This window comes from Schistocerca gregaria, chromosome 5 (genome assembly GCF_023897955.1).
Source record: "Schistocerca gregaria isolate iqSchGreg1 chromosome 5, iqSchGreg1.2, whole genome shotgun sequence".
In the NCBI taxonomy this organism is placed as follows: Eukaryota; Metazoa; Arthropoda; class Insecta; order Orthoptera; family Acrididae; genus Schistocerca; species Schistocerca gregaria.
This window is the reverse complement of record NC_064924.1, coordinates 613,500,364-613,522,259: the sequence shown is the minus strand read 5'-3', so window position 1 is coordinate 613,522,259 and position 21,896 is coordinate 613,500,364.

Below are 21,896 nucleotides of genomic sequence, written 5' to 3'. Positions count from 1 at the left end.
ACTGTAAAAGACTCTGAAAGGGACCAAATTTAACAATAGGGAAGATATTACGCAGAATACCGAAGGAGGCTTTCCAGTGATGTTTCCAGCTGTGGCAATGCCGCTGCGAGAGATGTGTAGTAGGCGAGGAGGTATATTTCGAAGCTGACTAGTGTCAAACAATTGCATCTGAATAAGGACTTTTTTTATAACTAGGGATACTTTTTGAACAGCCCTCGCGTAGTGAGAATACTAAAAGCACTCCTTCTTCAGGCCACAAGTAGCCCATCGGGACCATCCGACCGCCGTGTCATCCTCAGCTAAGGATGCGGACAGGAGGGGCGTGAGGTCAGCTCACCGCTCTCCCGGACGTTGCGATGGGTTTCTTCAACCGGAGCCGCTGCTATTCGGTCGAGTAAGTCCTCAACTGCCATCACGAGATAACAGCGCATGGCGGCCTGGATGGTCACCCAGCCAAGTGCCGGCAACGCCAGACAGCGCTTAACTTCGGTGATCTGACGGGAATCGGTGTATCCCCTGCGGCAAGGCCGTTGCCTTAGTGAGAATACTAAGTGTCCTGTTTAATATCCCTGTCATCGATTAGATATTTAGCCGTAACATTGCAAATCAACACGAAATGGGATGAGCATGTAAGGATTGTAGTAGGGAAGATGAATGGTCGACTGCAGCTTATTGGGAGATTTCTTGGAAAGTGTGGTTCATCTGTAAACGAAACAGCATATAGGACACTATTGCGGCCCATTGCTGTTTGTGATCTGCACCAGGTGGGACTTCAGGAGGCCGTCGAAGCAGTTCAGAGGCGCGCTGTTGGATTTGTTAACGGTAAGTTCGAACCAAACGCAAGTATTACGAAGATGATTCGAGAATTCAGATGGGAATCATTGGAGGGAAGGTGACGTTCTTTTAATGGAACTCTATTGAGAATTTGGAAACCAACATTTGAGATTGATTGCACAACGATCCTACTGCCGCCCTTGTACATTTCGCTTAAGGACCACGAATATTTGAGCCAGGAAACTTGGACTCATACGGAGGCATACAGACAATCGTTTATCGTTCTCTCTATTTACGAGTGGGACAGGAAAGCAAATGGCTCGTAGTGGTACAGGGTAGATGTACAGTAAATGTACATGTAGATTTACAAGGATCGTTCCGAAAGTAATGCCTCAAAAACTTTTTGTGGTGACTTTGGATGTCCGCACCACATGTCGCTGATGCAGTGCTAATGCGTTAACCTTTCTCTTTCATTTGCAGGCGATTCCGTTGTTCTGCGGCAGTTGGCACCAGCAGAGGAGTGTTCCAAAATAGAGTCTGATAATGGACGCATGTATAAAACAGCGACGGGTGATTGAATTCCTCACTGCTTAAGAAACTGCAAAGGTGTATGGAGACGATAAAATAGATGTGAGCAGTGTGACGGATGGGCACGGCAGTTTCAAGGTGGCGAAAAGAGTGTGCATGACAGGCCACGGTCGACCCTGCACAGCTATTATCCCTCGCAGTGAAGAGCGTCTTGACCAACTCATCCCTACTGATCGGCGGATAACGACCAGAGAATTGTGTGCAAAGCTGAATGTCGGCTGTCATGCCTTGGAAACAATGTTAGAACATCATCTGTCTGTGCGAGATGGGTCCCGCGAATGCTTACAGAAGAACAAAAAACTCATCAAATGGAAATTTGTCGGCACCTGCTGCACCAATATGAACCTGAAGTGAAAATTTTCTGAGTAACATGGTCACCGGAGATGAGACATAGTGTCACAACTACTAGCTATAAAAAAGGAGAAAAAAAGTCCGTGGAATGGCAACATGTGAATTCTCTGCCAAAGACGTCTTGTCCGAAAACTACCTTGAGCAGGTAGTTACAAAACCAACTCAGTTAGAGAACCAACAAACAGAGGACGGTATCAGTGATCATAAGGCTGTGACAGCATCTATGACGACGGGTCCTACAACGAATGTTACGAAAGGTAGGAAGATACATTTTCTTAGCAAGAGTGACAGAATACAAATTTCAGAATATGTCAGCAGTCAGCATCAAATATTCGGTGATGATGAGAAGTGGAGAACAAATGGAAAAAATTCCAAGGCATCGTTCAATATGCCCTAGACAAGTACGTTCCCAGTAAGATTTTAAGGGATGGGAAAGATCCATCATGGTTTAATAGCCATGTTAGAAAAGCGCTACATAAACAAAGAGCATTTCATCTCAGACTGAAGAGAAGTAAAAACATAGCTGACAAACAAAAGCTGAACGAATCGAAGATGAGTGTAAGGAGAGCAATGAGAGAAGCGTTCAATGATTTCGAAAGTGAGACGTTGTCAGCCGACCTGAGTAAAAACCTTAAGAGAGTTTGGTCGCATGTAAAATCAGTAAGTGGCTCAAAATCATATATTCATTCTCTCAGCGACCACACCACCGGCACCGAAACGGAAGATAACAGAGACCAGGCCGAAATACATAATTCGGTCTTCCAAAGTTGTTGGAAGATCATAACACTGTCCCTCCTTTCAATCGTCGTGCGAACGTCAAAATGGCAGATATTGAGATAACCGATCGCGGAATTGAAAAGCAGATACAGTCGCTTAGTAATGGAAAGGCTTCAGGACCAGATGAGATATTTAGAAGATTCTGTAAATAAACTCCTGGAAATGGAAAAAAGAACACATTGACACCGGTGTGTCAGACCCACCATACTTCCTCCGGACACTGCGAGAGGGCTGTACAAGCAATGATCACACGCACGGCACAGCGGACACACCAGGAACTGCGGTGTTGGCCGTCGAATGGCGCTAGCTGCGCAGCATTTGTGCACCGCCGCCGTCAGTGTCAGCCAGTTTGCCGTGGCATACGGAGCTCCATCGCAGTCTTTAAACACTGGTAGCATGCCGCGACAGCGTGGACGTGAACCGTGTGTGCAGTTGACGGACTTTGAGCGAGGGCGTATAGTGGGCATGCGGGAGGCCGGGTGGAGAATTGCTTAACACGTGGGGCGTGATGTCTCCACAGTACATCGATGTTGTCGCCAGTGGTCGGCGGAAGGTGCACGTGCCCGTCGACTTGGGACCGGACCGCAGCGACGCACGGATGCACACCAAGACCGTAGGATCCTACGCAGTGCCGTAGGGGACCGCACCGCCACTTCCCAGCAAATTAGGGACACTGTTGCTCCTGGGGTATCGGCGAGGACCATTCGCAACCGCCTCCATGAAGCTGGGCTACGGTCCCACACACTGTTAGGCCGTCTTCCGCTCACGCCCCAACATCGTGCAGCCCGCCTCCAGTGGTGTCGCGACAGGCGTGAATGGAGGGACGAATGGAGACGTGTCGTCTTCAGCGATGAGAGTCGCTTCTGCCTTGGTGCCAATGATGGTCGTATGCGTGTATGGCGCCGTGCAGGTGAGCGCCACAATCAGGACTGCATACGACCGAGGCACACAGGGCCAACACCCGGCATCATGGTGTGGGGAGCGATCTCGTACACTGGCCGTACACCTCTGGTGATAGTCGAGGGGACACTGAATAGTGCACGGTACATCCAAACCGTCATCGAACCCATCGTTCTACCATTCCTAGACCGGCAAGGGAACTTGCTGTTCCAACAGGACAATGCACGTCCGCATGTATCCCGTACCACCCAACGTGCTCTATAAGGTGTAAGTCAACTACCCTGGCCAGCAAGATCTCCGGATCTGTCCCCCATTGAGCATGTTTGGGACTGGATGAAGCGTCGTCTCACGCGGTCTGCACGTCCAGCACGAACGCTGGTCCAACGGAGGCGCCAGGTGGAAATGGCATGGCAAGCCGTTCCACAAGACTACATCCAGCATCTCTACGATCGTCTCCATGGGAGAATAGCAGCCTGCATTGCTGCGAAAGGTGGATATACACTGTACTAGTGCCGACATCGTGCATTCTCTGTTGCCTGTGTCTATGTGCCTGTGGTTCTGTCAGTGTGATCATGTGATGTATCTGACCCGAGGAATGTGTCAATAAAGTTTCCCCTTCCTGGGACAATGAATTCACGGTGTTCTTATTTCAATTTCCAGGAGTGTATTATGCGAATGAATTCTAACAGTAATCTTTCGTAGATCGCTTGAGCAACGAAAGGTACCTAACGACTGGAACAAAGTGCAGGTCATAACCGTTTTTAAGAAAGACCGTAAGACAGATCCACACAATTATATACCTATATCGTTGACGTCAATCTGTTGTAGAATTATGGAACATGTTTTATGCTCAATAATTATGACGTCCTTGGAAAATGAACAGCTGCTCTATAAAAATCAACATGGATTCCGCAAACATAGATTCTGTGAGACTCAGCTCGCTCTGTTCCTGCGTGACATCCACAGCGCAGTAGACAACGGCGTTCAGGCTGATGCCGCGTTCCGTGATTTCAGTAAGGCATTTGACACCGTCCCGCATTTCCGTTTAATGAAAAAATACGAGCTTACGGAGTATCGCAGCAGACCTGGGATTGAATTCAAGACTTTCGTGGAGATAGAACTCCAAACGTCGCTCTTAACGGAACTAAAACGACAGAGGTAAAGTAATATCCGGAGTACCACAGGGAAGTGTGATAGGTCCATTGCTGTTCACAATATACATAGATGACCAAGTGGAAAGCGTCGGCTGCTCTTTAAGGCTATTCGTCGATGATGCAGTTGCTTATACCAAAGTAGCAACGCCATAAGATAGTAAGAATTGGCAGAACGACCTGCAGAGAATTGATGAATGGTGCAGACTATGGCAGTTGACCCGGAACGTAAATAAATGTAACATATTGCGCATACATATGAAAAGAAATCGACTATTGTACACTTACACTTTTGATGAGAAACAGCTGGAGCCAGCGTCTGCCGTAAAATATCTTGGCGTAACTATCCAGAGCGACCTTAAGTGGAATGACCACATAAAACAGATACTGGGAAAAGCAGACACCAGACAGATTCGTCGGAAGAATCTTAAGGAAATGTAGCTCATCCACTAAAGAAGTGGCTTATAAGGTGCTTGTTCGCCCGATTCTTGAGTATTGTTTATCTATCTGGGATCCCCGTCAGATACGACTGATAGAGGACATAGATAAGATCCAACTAAGAGTAGCGCGTTTCGTCACGGGATCGTTTAGCTTGCGAAAGAGCGTTACTGAGATGTTAAACAAACTGTACTGGCTGGCGTTAGAAGAGACACGTTGTGGATCACGGACAGACGTACTACTGAAATTTTGGGACCGTACTTTTCAGGAGGAGTCAGACAATATATTACTTCCCCCACATTCATCTCGTGTATTGACCACGAGAAGAAAATTCGAGAAATTATAGCCAATGCAGTGGCTTACCGCCAATAATTCTTCCCACGGACCACTGGCGAGTGGAACAGGGTTGGAGGGATCATATAGTAGTACCGAAAGTACCGTCCGCCACACACCATCAGGTGGCTTGCAGAGTATGACGTATATTCCGATGAAAGACGAAATTCAAGACGCACCCGTCTGCAGGCAAAGTGGTGTAGACAGTCTTCTGGGAAAGCCAAGGTGTGGTTCTTTTGGATGTCCTGGAGCATGGAGAAACTGTCAGTTCAGCACACTACAAGGCCACACTGACTCAGCTGAAAGCCCGGATTTCCAGTCCAAGGCCAGAGCAGAAGACCAACTTTCACCTTCAACACGATAACGCCAGGATCCAAACCAGTTTTGCGACCATACAATTCATTGTGAAATTCCACTGGACTGTCTTACCAGATCCACTGTACATTCCCGATTCAGCGCCTTCAGACTACCATCTCTTTGGGCCTCTGAAAGATGGACTACATGGAGAACATTTTCAAGACTCGGATGCTGTTGTCGGAACTGCAAGGACGTTGTTAGCCTCAGCTCGTTCCGATTTTTAGAAGCGTGTCGTGCACGCTCTGGTACATCGTTGACAAAAGTGCATAACGAATGGTGATGACTACGTGCAAAAATGACGGTCTGTAGATGAAATGTTGCTCTATTCAGTTTTCCTGTTGTGATTTATATATTCCCAGTAGTTTCCACGAATAAAAATAGGAGGTATTTGCTTTCGGAACGACCCTCTTAGATGTACAAGCGATGTTACTTTCTCTTCACCATGTGTCGTACAGTTTATCGTACTCAGGTCAGTCAATCAAAATATCTTTGAGCCAATAAAATATTATTTCAGGCGATCCTCCGTATGATCTTATCTCGGTTAAGATTTCGCAGCGTATCTTATTGTGGTCATAATTCAGGTTGTTCGGAGTCGCGTGGTAAGAAGGCAGGGGCTGGTCTGGGTGATCTGCCATGCCGCTGCAGCCACGCCTCTGGAACTCGCCATCAGTCTCCGGAGGGCAGGGTGGGGCAGGGCAGACGGCTGGAGACTGGAGACTGGAGACGCGCGGCTCCTTGCGGGCGCCGCGGCGCTAATATCGCTGATTTATGCCGGCGAGTCTCTTGTTCTGGGCCGCAGTGGGTCCCGCGACGCGCCGATACAGAGCGCTGCCTGCCTGGCAGCCTAGCTGGTGGCTGCCGGCCGCGAAATAATTAATTTCAGGAGGCGCGTCGCGAGTTATTGTATTAATTAGTGGCAGCGCGAGGCGAGCGTCTGATTTATGGGGGCGGAGCCGGGAGGCGGGTGGCGGGTGGCGGTGGCGGGTGGCCGCTTCGCTACGACTCAGCCGCGGCGGCGCTCTGCCCGCCCCCGTCTATCTGGCTAAGTGGGCGATCGCCGGCCCGAAGCCGGCTGCACAGTGGACAGGCAGTGGTGGCCGCGTGGTGAGTACGCGTGAGTGGCGCTCGCCTACGTCACTCGATACGCACGCGGAAGACAGTTCACTCACTCACTCGGTATCACGCGGCGCTCACTCACGGAGTGACGGGCAACAGCAGCGTGGCCTTCCCACGTGAGGAAGGAAACGTAACACACTTCCTCTGCCAGCAAGGACACAACGTAGCGTCACTAATGGAATCAGCATGCGTTCGATTGCATTTAGAATTAGAAAATATTTTAAACTGTCGATTTCCCATATGTTTCCTATTCAGAAGGTGTGTGTTGTATACCTAAACTTCACCAATTGTTACCACAGAATAAAGAAAATTAAAGTGATAACCGATGATTGATTGTTACTGAAGGTAATTGTTTCAGATGTGGAACGGTATATTTACGCTACATACGAGGGCGAGTCAAATGAAGACCTTAAATTTGTAATGACAAATCGAAATTTCGATCCGTTATCCTGTAAGTTGGTAAGCGTGCTGCAAACAGCGTGCAGAATGGCCTGTAGGTGGCAGCATAGTGCAGATGCGCCCATACCGTGGGTGTATCAGTATAAAGATGGCCGCCCCACTTGCGACTTGCCCCAGGGAAGAATAGCGTTCTGTTATTTGGTTTTTTAGTAGTGAAGGTGTAAAGCCTATTGAAATTCATCGACGAATGAAGGTTCAGTGCGGTGATGCATGTTTGTCACAGCAGTTAATCTACGAATGGAGTACGACGTTCGCAAATGGTATCACTTCAGCGGAAGATGCTTCCTCGTCCAGGTCAGGCACAACGAGTTGTGACTCCACAGAACATAGCAGCAGTTGAAGCCATAGTGAAGTAAAACCACCAAGTGATACTGAATGACATGGCAGCATGTTTACAGAATAGTCATGGGTCAGGACACCACATTGTACATGATGTGCTCCAGTTTCACAAAGTGTCTGTAAGATGGGTGCCACGGCAGCTAACTCCTGAAATGAGAGAACGACGTGTTGAGGCTTGTGAAGGACTTCTTCGGGGCTTTGAACGAGAAGGTGATGGCTTCCGTGCAAGAATCGTTACTGGGGACGAAACTCGGGTTCACTTCCGCCAATCGGAAACGAAGAGAGTGAGCAAGGAATGGCGCCATTCATCATCACCAAAACCAAAGAAGTTTCTAACAGAACCATCAGCAGGGAAGGTTATGATGACTGTCATTCCGGACGAAATAGGAGTAATTTTGGAGCATTACATGCCTAGATGGACCACTATCAGCAGTGCATCATACACAGATCTCTTAAAAAAAGCATCTGCGGCCTGCAATCAAATCAAAGCGACGTGGATTGCTGTCAGCAAGTGTCCTTTTGCAACATGGCAATTCAAGGCCCCACACTGCCCGTACAACAGTTGCAATAATCACAGACCTGCATTTTTAGTGTCTTTCTCATCCACCATGCTCACCAGACCTTGGCCCAAGTGATTTCCAGATGTTGGGACCACTCAAAGACGCAATGGGAGGAAAGAAATTCCGTTCTGATGAAGAGGTACACCATGTGGTGCATGAGTGGTTGCGCGGACTACCAAAAGAATTTCTCTCTAAAGGAATTTATGCACTTCGCAAGAGCTGGAGGACTTGCATTGAGCATGGGGGAATTGTGTTGAAAAGTGATACAGCTTTGTACCACTTCTGCACAATTAATAATATTTTTAAAAATATTTAAGGTTTTCATTTGACTCACCCTCGTAATAGCTAACGGACTAACACTCGCTTTCAGTCACCTGCTAAAGTCACACTAACATTTAGACCTATTTTGAAGAGAACAAATTAAAAGGATTCACGTTGAGGAATAAGACAACACACGATAACTGAAAAATTTTCTTCATTATTAACAACAACAAAAATCCAATCCAGCTACACTGTAGGATTGTATGATTAAAAAAACATATCAAACAAAGGAGTTCTGATACCATGCTTCAATGTTGGAGACGAGACAGTTGGTATATTTGTAAATTATAGTGTAAATTAGGGAGGAAGGAGTTTCACAAACAATAAAAGAAGATTTAAATTCTGACTGCCTCGGACTAGGTAGTTTCTAGAAAGCGCTTTTGGTACTCTGGCTAATATATCTACATTTACATCTACATACACTACTGGCCATTAAAATTGCTACACCAAAAAGAAATGCAGATGATAAACAGGTATCCATTGGACGAATATATTATAGTAGAACTGACATGTGATTACATTTTCACGCAATTTGGGTGCATAGATTCTGAGAAATCAGTAACCAGAACAACCACCTCTGGCCGTAATAACGGCCTTGATACGCCTGGCCATTGAGTCAAACAGAGCTTGGATGGCGTGTACAGGTACAGCTACCCATGCAGCTTCAACACGATACCACAGTTCATCAAGAGTAGTGACTGCCGTATTGTGACGAGCCAGTTGCTTGACCAGACGTTTTCAGTTGGTGAGAGATCTGGAGAATGTGCTGGCCAGGGCAGCAGTCGAACATTTTCTGTATCCATAAAGGCCCGTACAGGAACTGCAACATGCGGTCGTGCATTATCCTGCTGAAATGTAGGGATTCGCTGGGATCGAATGAAGGCTAGAGCCACGGGTCGTAACACATCTGAAATATAACGTCCACTGTTCAAAATGCCGTCAATGCCAACAAGAGGTGACTGAGACGTGTAACCCATGGCACCCCATACCATCACGCCAGGGGATACGCCAGTATGGCGATGACGAATACACGCTTCCAATGTGCGTTCACCGCAATGTCGCCAAACACGGATACGACCATCATGATGCTGTAAACAGAACCTGGATTCATCCGAAAATATGACGTTTTGCCATTCGTGCACCCAGGTTCGTCGGTGAGTACACCATCGCAGGCGCTCTTGTCTGTGATGCAGCGTCAAGGGTAACCGCAGTCATGGTATCCGAGCTGATAGTCCATGCTGCTTCAAATGCCATCGAGCTGTTCGTGCAGATGATGTTGTCTTGCAAACATCCCCATCTGTTGACGGAGGGATCGAGACGTGGCTACATGATCCGTTACAGCCATGCGGATAAGATGCCTGTCATCTCGACTGCTAGTGATACGAGGCCGTTGGGATCCAGCGCGGCACTGAAATAGTTATAATACCTTTCACAGCTACATTCGGACGAATACTTTGTGGAGTCACTGTATGTTCTCCAAGAGACAGGCTGCTCACAATTGACAGTGTAGAGCCAGCTAACTGTCGCGTCGGCCCAGTATGCAGGCTGCAATGCATGTCTTTTTTTATTGGCTGGAACAGTACTCATAAGCGTTCCGGGATAAGCAGGCCTTCTACGAATCCAGGTGGGAGGGGAAGGTCAGGGTTCAGGGTTCATCAGTTCTTTGTAAATCGCAGTCCAGAGTGAGCCCGCGATGTCGTGGAATGTGCGGTAAAACTCCAGCGGAAACCCGTCAGGCCCTGTGGCTTTGTTCGCCGCACCCTTATGAAGAGCATGAGTGACGTCATCAGCCGTAATTGAAGCTGAGAGCTTCCGTGCAGCAGTCCCGTAGGGGGTACCTGACAGGGAACGGACTTGAGTCGTTACCGCCGTGTTCTGGTCTTCCGCTGCATAGAACTAGTTATAGTGTCCACAAACGCTTTTACGATGTCATTCTGGGACGGCAATCGACGACCATCTGGCATGTCGAGGGCGTTGACCAGCTTTCTTCGACACCGCGGCTTCTCTCGGATAATATGATACATGGACTGTGGCTCTCCTAGTACACAATCGTGGCATCTTGCACGTACTATTGTGCCTTCAAGGACGTGACGCACAAGAGAAATTATCTTCGCCTTAATCCGTTGATTTTCAACCTGTCGTTCAACAGAGGGGGCATGGTTTGGGAGTTCCCGGAGAATTGTGAAGTAGTATTGGCTCTGAGCACTATGGGACTTAACATCTGAGGTCATCAGTCCCTTAGAACTTAGAACTACTTGAACCTAACTAACCTAAGGACATCACACACATCCATGCCCGAGGCAGGATTCAGACGTGCGACCTAGCGGTCGCGCGGTTCCAGACTGTAGCGCCTAGAACCGCTCGGCCACTCCGGCCTGCTGTGAAGCAGTATTCAATGGTATGTCGCTGCCACGGCATTTTGTCTCGACCGTAATTCATCATCGAAGACGTAAAGCAGGATTGGTGCAGTCGATCCACCACCGGAGTGTTGAAGGATACGCTGGACGGCGTCTCACACAGTTGTTCCACGTCGTTTCTACGATCTGCCTGCACTCTGCATCCTTGAGATGGGTGACATTCAGCTTCCGCAGGCCTCAGCCGTGCCACACCTTGTGCCTCTGGAGCGAAACAGTGCAAATGTAGGCGATATGGTCGGAGATGGCGGTAGACCATAACTCAGCCTCAAGCGTGGCAGTTACGATTCCTTGGGGAACGTAGACACGGTCAAGACGATTTGCTGAATGGTTGGCTTGCGGAATGGTGGATCCAGGTCGGTCACCACGCATGTGGGCCCAAGTATCGGTGAGATTCAGTTCATGCATGAGCACCTTGAGGTGAAATCTAGATGTTGGTCCGTCTGGGATAACAAACAATTGAAGTCGCCGCCAAGAATAATATGGTCGTAGCGGCCTACAAACAAGGGGGTGACCTGTTCTGAATAGAATCGCAACCGTTGCCGCCGCTTGGCCGTGCCTAAGAGATCATAAACATTGATGAATTGGACACCGTGAAAAGTCACAGCAAGACTGATGGTAGGTATATCACGTCGTCTACGTCAATGCCTTCCTTTAAAAGAATGGCTGTCCGACTGCCTCCGTCAGCACACGGCGAGACGTAGGACACATAGCCATAGACATTAGGAAACGTCGCCAGGTGAACTTCCAGCAGAAGGGCAACATCGAGGTCCGACGCCCTCAGCATTTCACGGAGCAATTGAAGTTTGACAGGGGTGGCAATGGTGTTGACATTGATGGAGCCAATCCGGTAAACTTGTCGTGGAATTGGGACTACTGGGACGCTCATGGAGGCAGGAAGAGCAGCAGCGAACAGGAACGTTGTCCCAGCAGGCTCCACATCACCATCCAGTAACCCTGTCGATTAGCAGTAGTTAGTTGGAGCAGCAGCATTGGTTGCTGTCTCAACGGTGGGTGTTTCGTCGTCTACATCGTCAGACAACGCAAAGGTGCGTGGACGGTGTGCGTCCGATGGAGTGCCTGTGGAGTCTGAAGGCGGCGTCACGTCCATTGCGGTAGAGTGGTGCTGGCTCAGCTGCTGTTCAACGTCCATAGGTACAGCGTCTGGTGCATGCAAAGTCGGTTGTACCTCCGATGGGGTGCTGACCGGTGCTTCCATCACGGAATCGTCCATCGGGGCAACATCTTGATAGGTCTGATCCTCATCGTCTTGAGAGTGCGTCCTGCAGGTGTCAGACGGGGCGATCCGCCGTTTCCGACGTCTCTTCGGCCACCGTTGCTTGCGCAATTGATCTTCGGTGTCCTAAGACGCCTGGGGATCCGGATGTTCGGGCACAAAAGCATCGGTAGGCACAACCATGGAGTCAAGGGCCATTCCCTGCCCTGAAAATTGCTCACCACTCCACATGTCGGTAGGAGGGGACGAGGGCGTTGGTCCGTCCACAACAGCCTGAGGCATTACCAGAAACGAAGATGAGGCAGTAGTAGGAGCCAGTGGCGATCGCAGTCGGGGTTCGTTAATGGAGAACTTCGTTAAACGTCAGCGCTAGCGTCGTCGGAGCGGTCGTGGCCGGCAGCTCCCCAGGCAGTAACTGTGTGATTCTGAGTTGCAGACAGCTGGAACGAAGGTGTCCTTCTTTGCTACATCCCGAGCATGTCTTCGGCTGGGTGTCATAAATTATAATTGCACGACAGCCATCAATATATAAGTAGGACGGCATATGTTTGGTTAGCTTTGTGCGGATCTGTCGTACCTCATTGAGAACCGGGTATGTAGTGAACTGAACTCACTTTTCAGTTGTATGACTAATCACCTTTCCATATGGGCGGAATGCAGATACCACTAACTCCGAAGGCACCTCGAAAGGGAGTTCAAATACACGTATCGTCCGCAGTCCCGCATTTTCCTCAGTTAGGTCACCGATGTGTTCGTCACAGTGACGGAACTTATGACTAATTCGAGTTGCACTTAGAATATTGTTAAATATTCCTTCGTTAACCAATTTTACGTATACCAGTCTACTCACTATAGACAGGTGGATGCCAACAAGAACGTTGCAATCAGTCTTGACTTCATCTCTGATAAACTGTTCGATATCAAGTGCTTTTGGTCGGGCATATTCAGGTGCAGAGCTAATCTTTAGTGTCGATTTTCTGTGGGCATAAACCATTCTCTTCCAAGGGATAGATACCGCAGTAAGACGGCAGAATCACGTAAACAAACCCGCGAGCGAGCTCGGCGGCGAGGACTCAAAGAAGACGTCAGCGCCGCTAGTGTGCCGAAAGGCGACTGCGACCTCGGCTATGGAGACGAGATGAACGGCAAAACAGGTAGACGTTGCCTGCATTACGTAGTGTTGTAACGTTCTTTATAATTTATTGAAATAGTTAAATGAATGTCTGAACTGGGAATGCATACAAAACTGGAGTTATCGTGTAGCGTGTTGTAATTGCAAGTGGTGTGCTTACTCTGTGTTACTGTTAGCAAAACTCCATGCGAACTGACTGGCCAATGCAACTCACAATACCAATAAAGAAATACAGTCACTGTTGTGATTTGGGTGAATTACTGACACTGACTTTTTTAGTAGTGAAGTTGCATTCGAAGTTAACTTTGTCTTTTCAAAACATCTAAAAATCAAAATTACATTACTAAGAAAATCACTTCCTTTATACTAAAGGAAAATCTTTGGTTCAAATTGCTCTGAGCACTATGGGACTTAACTACTGAGGTCATCAGTCCCCTAGAACTTGGAATTACGTGAACCTAACTAACCTAAGGACATCACACACATCCATGCCCGAGGCAGGATTCGAACCTGCGACCGTAGCGGTCGCGCGGTTCCAGGCTGTAGCGCCTAGAACCGCTCGGCCACTTAGGCCGCCAGGAAAATCTTTCTTTGCTGACGTAGTCACAAACAGTGAGAATTTCACAGAAGGTATTATCTAACATGACTAAAAATCATAAAGACAAATATTAAACTTACGCATACCTGTGTTAACAAATCTTAGAAACATTACGAAAGAGAAATATCTAACTAGCCTATACATAGAATAAGGGGTTACTCAACATAGAGCTCACTATTGGCAGTTACCAGCCAACTCATTTACACTAACACCCTGGGAAAAGGAAAGTAATAAAAAATTAACTTCTTCACCTTACCTGCGAGAACACTTCTGCTTCCACATCTATGTTTCCAGTAATACATGTACTCGTAAAGCTTCTTTGTAATCTCATTCCAGTATCCTTTTAGGTCACAACTGTATTTACATTTCATCATTTCACTTTACATTCCATTATAAAATCACTCATCATTTTTAATTACCTATTTTACGTGCGGCATAACAAACAATATTGGTATGAGAAAATTTCTACACTATAATCTAATACTTGCTGGCTTTAGGAGCAAACCACAAAAACTGCCTACTGCACCTTCTTTCGCTCACAGGCAGATACATACTCAATGTTGTGCGCCAATCACTCTCTTAATCCAACAGTTCGAGCTAAGGTACGCTAAACACTGTTGGCGGTGGCGTGTTTGTTGCTGTTAGAAGTAGCATAACTTGTCGCGAAATTGAAGTAGATACTTTTTGTGAGTTAGGATGGGCAGAGGTTATTGTTGGCAACCAGAATAACATAATAATTGGATCCTTTTACCGACCTCCCAGTTCAGATGATACAATTGCTGAAAGGTTCAAAGAAAACTTGAATTTGATTTCAAACAAGTATCCGACTCATACGATAATAGTTGGTGGTGACTTTAATTTACCCTCGATATGTTGGCGATAGTACATGTTTAATTCCGGAGGTACGCATAAAATATCATCCGAAATTGTGCTAAACTCATTCTCTGAAAATTATTTCTAGTAGTTACTTCACGAGCCCACGCGTATAGTAAACAGTTGTGAAAGCACACTTGACTTCATACCAAGAAATAATCCTGAGTAAATAACGAGCATCAAAACCGATTCAGTGATTAGTGAACACAGGGTTGTAGTAGCGAGATTGAGTACTGTAATCCCCAAATCCTCGAAAAATAAGCGAAAAATATACCTATTCAAAAAAGCAGATAAAAATTCACTTGACGCCTTCCTGAGAGACAATCTCCACTCACTCCAAATGAATGATATAAGTGTATACCAGATGTGGCTTAAATTCAAAGAAATAGAACATCTACATCTACATTTATACTCCGCAAGCCACCCAACGGTGTGTGGCGGAGGGCACTTTACATGACACTGTCATTACCTCTCTTTCCTGTTCCAGTCTCGTATGGTTCGCGGGTAGAACGAATGTCTGAGAGCCTCCGTGTGCACTCGAATCTCTCTAATTTTACATTCGTGATCTCCTCGGGAGGTATAAGTAGGGGGAAGCAATATATTCGATATCTCATCCAGAAACGCACCCTCTCGAAACCTGGCGAGCAAGCTACACCGCGATGCAGAGTGCCTCTCTTGCAGAGTTTGCCACTTGAGTTTGTTAAACATCTCCGTAACGCTATCAAGGATACCAAATAACCCTGTGACAAAACGCGCCGCTCTTCTTTGGATCTTCTCTATCTCCTCCGTCAACCCGATCTGGTACGGATCCCACACTGATGAGCGATACTCAAGTATAGGTCGAACGAGTGTTTTGTAAGCCACCTCCTTTGTTGATGGACTACATTTTCTAAGGACTCTCCCAATGAATCTCAACCTGGTACCTGCCCTACCAACAATTAATTTTATTTGATCATTCAACTTCAAATCGTTCCGTACGCATACTCCCAGATATTTTACAGAAGTAACTGCTACCAGTGTTTGTTCCGCTATCATATTATCATACAATAAAGGATCCTTCTTTCTATGTATTCGCAATACATTACATTTGTCTATGTTAAGGGTCAGTTGCCACTCCCTGCACCAAGTGCCTATCCGCTGCAGATCTTCCTGCATTTCGCTACAATTTTCTAATGCTGCAACTTCTCTGTATACTACAGCATCATCCGCGAAAAGCCGCATGGAACTTCCGACACTATCTACTAGGTCATTTATATATATTGTGAAAAGAAATGGTCCCATAACACTCCCCTGTGGCACACCACAGGTTACTTTAACGTCTGTAGACGTCACTCCATTGATAACAACATAATGTGTTCTGTTTGCTACAAACTCTTCAATCCAGCCACACATTTGGTCTGATATTCCGTAGGCTCTTACTTTGTTTATCACGCGACAGTGCGGAACTGTATCGAACGCCTTCCGGAAGTCAAGCAAAATAGCATCTACCTGGGAGCCTGTATCTAATATTTTCTGGGTCTCATGCACAAATAAAGCGAGTTGGGTCTCACACGCTCACTGTTTCCGGAATTCATGTTGATTCCTACAGAGTAGATTCTGGGTTTCCAAAAACGACATGATACTCGAGCAAAAAACATGTTCTAAAATTCTACAACAGATCGACGTCAGAGATATGGGTCTATAGTTTTGCGCATCTGCTCGACGACCCTTCTTGAAGACTGGGACTACCTGTGCTCTTTTCCAATCATTTGGAACCTTCCGTTCCTCTAGATACTTGCGGTACACGGCTGTTAGAAGGGGGGCCAGTTCTTTCACGTACTCTGTGTAGTATCGGCAGCAATTGAGAGATTTATACCAAATAAACTCACAAATGACGGAGCTGATCCTCCTTGGTACACAAAACGGGTTAGCACACTGTTGCAGAAACAACGAAACAAACATGCCAAATTTTAGACGCGAAACCCCAAGAATGGCGATCCTTTACAGAAGCTCGAAACTTAGCACGGAGTTCAGTGCGAGACGCCTATAACAGTTTCCACAACGAAACTTTGTCTTGAAACCTGGTAGAAAATCCAAATTGATTCTTTTCGTATGGGAAGTATGTTAGCGGCAAGAAACAATCAATGCCTTCTCTGCGCGATAACAATGGAGATACCATCGAAGACAGTGCTACCAAAGCAGAGCTACTAAACACAGCACCTCAAATCACTTAATAAAAGCAAGTCTTCTGGCCCAGACTGTATACCAATTAGGTTCAAGTGGTTCAAATGGCTCTGAGCACTATGGGACTTAACATCTCAGGTCATCAGTCTTCTAGAACTTAGAACTACTTAAACCTAACTAACCTAAGGACATCACATACATCCATGCCCGAGGCAGGATTTGAACCTGCGCCATAGCAGTCGCGCTGTTCCGGACTGAAGAGCCTAGAGCCGCTCGGCCAGCTCGGCCGGCACCAATTAGGTTGCTTTCGGAGTATGCCGATGCATTAGCTAAATACTTGACAATCATATACAACCGTTCGCTCGACGAAAGCTCCGTAACCAAAGATTGGAAAGTTGCACAGGTCACACCAATATTCAAGAAAGGTAGTAGGAGTGATCCACTAAATTACTTGCCCATATCGTTAACGTCGATATGCAGCAGCATTTTGGAACATACGAGTATATTGTGTTCGAACATTATGCATTACCGTGAAGGAAACGGTTTATTGACACACAGTCAACATTGGATTATAAACATCGTCCCTGTGAAACACAACTAGTCTTTATTCACATGAAGTGCTAAGTGCTATTGACAAGGGATTTCACATCGATTCCATATTCCTGGATTTTCGGAAGGCTTTTGACACTGTACCACACAAGCAGCTCGTAGTGAAATTGCGTGCTTATGGAATATCGTCTCAGTTATGTGACTGGATTTGCGATTTCATGTCAGAGATGTCACAGTTCTTAGTAATTGACGGAGAGTCATCGAGTAAAACAGAAGTGATTTCTGGCGTCCCCCATGGTAGTGTTACAGGCTCTTTGCTGATCCTTATCTGTATAAACGATTTGGGAGACAATCTGAGCTTCCGTCTTCGGTTGTTTGCATATGACGCTGTCGTTTATCGACTAATAAAGTCATCACAAGATCAAAACAAATTGCAAAACGATTTATAAGAAATATCTGAATCGTGAAAAAAGTGGCAGTTGACCCTAAATAACGAAAAGTGTGAGGTCATCCACATGAGTGCTAAAAGGAAGTCGTTTAACTTCGGTTACACGATAAATCAGTGTAATCTAAAGCCGTAAATTCAACTAAATACCTAGGTAGTACAATTACGAACAACTTAAATTGGAAAGAAAACATATAAAATGTTGTGAGGGACGCCAATCAAAGACTGCGTTTTATTGGCAGGACACATAGAAAATGTAACAGACCTACTAAAGAGACTGCCCACACTACGCTTGTCCGTCCTCTTCTAGAATACTGCTGCGCGATGTGGGATCCTCACCAGATAGCACTGACGGAGTTCATCGAAAAAGTTCAGAGAAATGCAGCACGTTTTGTATTATCGCGAAATATGGTAGAGACTGTCACAGAAATGATACAGGATTTGGGCTGGAAATCATTAAATGAAAGGCGTTTTTCATTGCGACGGAATCTTGTCACGAAATTCCAATCACCAACTTTCTCCTCCGAATGCGAAAAATATTTTGTAGACACCGACCTACATAGGGAGAAACCATCACCACGATAAAATAAGGGAAATCAGAGCTCGTACGGAAAGATATAGGTGTTCATTCTTCCCGTGCGCGTTACGAAATTGGAATAACAGAGAATTGTAAGGTGGTTCATTGAACCCTCTGCAAGGCACTTACATCTACATCTACATCCATACTCCGCAAGCCACCTGACGGTGTGTGGCGGAGGGTACCATGAGTACCTCTATCGGTTCTCCCTTCTATTCCAGTCTCGTATTGTACGTGGAAAGAAGGATTGTCGGTATGCTTCTGTGTGGGCTCTAATCTCTCTGATTTTATCCTCATGGTCTCTTCGCGAGATATACGTAGGAGGGAGCAATATACTGCTTGACTCTTCGGTGAAGGTATGTTCTCGAAACTTTAACAAAAGCCCGTACCGAGCTACTGAGCGTCTCTCCTGCAGAGTCTTCCACTTGAGTTTATCTATCATCTCCGTAACGCTTTCGCAATTACTAAATGATCCTGTAACGAAGCGCGCTGCTCTCCGTTGGATCTTCTCTATCTCTTCTATCAACCCTACCTGGTGCGGATCCCACACTGCTGAGCAGTATTCAAGCATTGGACGAACAAGCGTACTGTAACCTACTTCCTTTGTTGTCGGATGGCATTTCCTTAGGATTCTTCCAATGAATCTCAGTCTGGCATCTGCTTTACCGACGATCAACTTTATATGATCATTCCATTTTAAATCACTCCTAATGAGTACTCCCAGATAATTTATGGAATTAACTGCTTCCAGTTGCTGACCTGCTATTTTGTAGCTAAATGATAAGGGACCTATCTTTCTATGTATTCGCATCACATTACACTTGTCTACATTGAGATTCAATTGCCATTCCGTGCACCATGCGTCAATTCGCTGCAGATCCTCCTGCATTTCAGTACAATTTTCCATTGTTGCAACCTCTCGATACACCACAGCATCATCTGCAAAAAGCCTCAGTGAACTTCCGATGTGCCCCAGTAGACTCCTTTCAGTGTCCTTACCCTTCTTCTGGCGGCTCCTGGCACTTGCCAGCGCTCCGCATTCTTTCCAGTAAGTTACTTACGATGCCACGGGATGAGGTAGCTCTACGAGCACAGTTAGGAACCTGGGCAGGGCAGTTCACAATCATCCTCGTGATTCATGCCGGCAGACCATTTTGTTAGTGCGATGCTCTCTGTACTGTTCCCCTCTGTAGTAAATGGTTGCTTATCTCGGATGTGCCACTGGACACCACGTCCAATTTGTTAAGATACCAGAAGAGCACGTGAGGGCTGTTCTGTTCCAGACCTGAGTTTATTGGCAGTTCCAAATCTGCTGTATACATCAGTGTGCACTCACAGGATGTTTAAGGATGTAGGAAGAGCATGAGATGCCATTCGATGTAACATACAACGTTAATCTTACATCTGTTTTGTTAATTTAGGAAAAATCATATTACAAAGTTGTCTGATGTATTCTCTTGAATCTATTTGAAGGACATTGCTGAAGTCTGCAAGAACAGAAATCTCACAAAGAAACTTTACAAACACCAAAGATAGCAATAAGGATTCGCGAGAGGGACACAGATGAGACGAGTAGTGAATAAGGTATTAGAGAAGGCAGCTCATTGTCGCCAAAGCTTTTCTGTATTTACGATGAGAAGCACAATAGACTGCGCGGCCTCTCCCGCCGGAGGTACGCGTTTTCCCTCGGGTATGGGTGTGTGTGTTGTTCTTAGCATAAATTAGTTTAAGTAGTGTGCAAGTCTAGGAACCGATGACCTTAGCAGTTCGGTCCCTTAGGAATGCACACACACACACACACACACACACACACACACACACACACACATATATATATATATATATATATATATATATATATATATATATATATATATATATTACAACTATTGATCAAGTATTGCTGACATTATTGTAAGAATAACCACAATCGTATATAGATGGAACTGTAATATTCGAAAGGGGATGAAGATACATTCTAAAATGACCCTCTTTCCAAAATTGCGTGAAAAACAGCTTTTGCTGTTTTTGCATCGAGATTATATGCTCTTTAAACATCACGAACTGTCAGTGCAGCACACTTTTAAAGTTCAAGAAAGGAGAAATCATTTACTAAAAAGTTCGATGAATAATACTGTAGAGAAAGATGTATTGATGTTCCTCTTCGTCCTTCAAACAGTGCTCCTCGTTTTGTTAGGAGATGAATTCATGCTTCCGGTTTTTGCTGACGAAGTTAAGAGACATTTTCACGATATCACAGCACATGTTTTACTTCCGAATTTAATTTGTCACAGCAGTAAAAATACGCCATTCAGCTTTTTTAGGATTAAACAGAGCTTTTTACTCCCACCTTTATGCGACAAAAGACGTGTACGAGCCGCGATAAACAAACAGTAATGGACATACTGACTGCCATCTACTGTGTTATTAAAACATGAGCTTCTACTATGTTCTAGAAGTTTGTCAGGTGTCAGGCAAATCCAACACCTTCCATGAAAACCCTGACATGATAAGCAAATCCAGTAGTATGTCACATAGCTCCGAATAAATCGTGACATTAAATTAACCAAAGTAATTCGAGTAACGAGTGAGCAAATGGAATACCACAGACTAACACAAGAATGACTAAATGCATGTCGTACCTTACCACCGTGAGACCGACGCAGTTCAGAGGGGAGAAACGAGAACTGAAGCCGAGAGCAGAACCGTGTTAAGCTAGAAGGCCCTATGATAAGGGACGGACTGGACACCCACGTCGGCAGCCTACCGCTAAGACTACCAACCGCACGTTTTAGCGTGAGACTTTTTCGCGTCTCTGTTACGTCAAGAACCACCCCCCACCCCATGTTAAAAGCTAGAGCCCTTCAGAAAAACAGTATAGATCTTACGATAACACAAAAAGGGCCACTACCACCCGCAAATTTTAGCGTGAGCCTTTTCGCGTGTCTGTTACATTAGGACCACTCCCCAGCCCATGTTAAAAGATAGAGCCCTGCAGAAGAACAGTATAGATCTTACGATAACGCTAAAAGGACCACATCAGCTGCAGATTTTAGCGTGAGAGTTTTTCGCGTCTCTGTTACGTTGCAAAACTTTAAAAACATTGCCCCCCCACGAAAAGTATAACGTTTCTCATTGGATAGACAGAATGTTTGTAGGCCGAGCTTAAGGTTAACACTGAGACCCTGATTGGTCAGATGAAGACACAGACAGATAGGTTTTTTAAAACCAACTTCGGTAAATTGTAGTAAGGAGAGAGTTGCTGCCGAGATGGTGAGGTGAGCGGAGCTGTGCTGCCCGCCGCTGCCCTGACGCTGCCTAAACACCGACAAGGTAATGAACACACGCGATGCCGCATCTTTGAGCGCATAAGGCTTCACTCAGAACTGCAGAAATGTCATCTGTTACACCCCCTTTTTGCGTAATACTAGTGTCGATCATTAA